This window comes from Myxine glutinosa, chromosome 11 (genome assembly GCF_964187855.1).
Source record: "Myxine glutinosa chromosome 11, kmMyxGlut1.1, whole genome shotgun sequence".
Taxonomy (NCBI): domain Eukaryota; kingdom Metazoa; phylum Chordata; class Myxini; order Myxiniformes; family Myxinidae; genus Myxine; species Myxine glutinosa.
The window spans coordinates 79601346-79602282 of NC_136271.1; the positions used below are offsets into that span (position 1 = coordinate 79601346).

A 937-nucleotide genomic window follows, 5' to 3' on the forward strand; every position below is an offset into this window, starting at 1 on the left:
TCGGTGCATGAGCGGCTGTTCCGTGATGGGGTCATGGTGACCAGACGGGAGCGCAGACCGAGCTCACACCCGGACGTGCCCGGAGCCTCCCAACTGCAAGTGTGGCGGGTGATGGAGTCGATGCGGTCCCGTGGATTTGTCCGACTGACTGTGGCCTGGCAGCACAGGTACTGGTACCTCACAGGTTCGGGACTGCTATTCCTCCGCCAGCGCCTGCACCTCCCACCAGAGATTCTCCCGGCAACCATGCGGCGCATTCTCCCTGCACCCCCGCGCCCTGTCCCCACCAAGAGACCGACGGTGCTGAGAGCATCACCTGATGATCGATCAGGTTATCGGCATCTTGGGACCGGCCGCAGCAAGGTTTCCGATCAGGAGTTACGGATCCCCCCAAAACAGCGTGAGAATGTCCACTGTGGCACCGCTGGTCCACTCAACACTCACATGCCAGGTGTGCTCTACATTGGTCTACATTAGGCTCACATTGTTAATTGCATGTGAAATCATAATCCCACCGCCACCCCCTTTTCTCAACCTTCTATCACCCTCTTTTCTAAAGCTCCCATCGCACCCTTTTCTCAAGCTCCTATCACCCCCTTTTCTAAAGCTTCCATCACCCCCTTTTCTCAAGCTCCGATCACCCCCTTTTCTCAAGCTCCCATCGCCCCCTTTTCTCAAGCTTCTATCGCCCCCTTTTCTCGAGCTCCGATCACCCCTTTTTCTCAAGCTCCCATCGCCCCCTTTTCTCAAGCTCCGATCACCCCCTTTTCTCAAGCTCCCATTGCCCCCTTTTCTCAAGCTCCTATCACCCCATTTTCTCAAACTTATATCACCCCCTTTTCTAAAGCTACCATCAACCCCTTTTCTAAAGCTCCCATCACCCCCCTTTTCCCAAGCTCCCATCACCCCCTTTTCTAAAGCTTCCATCACCCCCTCT

The 937-nt window shown here is 55.5% G+C and overlaps 1 pseudogene; it reads left to right on the forward strand.

Moving 5' to 3' along the window:
* LOC137411864 (small ribosomal subunit protein eS10 pseudogene) overlaps window positions 1-477 on the forward strand; it is a 516-nt pseudogene extending 39 nt beyond the window's left edge.
* Window positions 478-937: the final 460 nt, after the last annotated feature.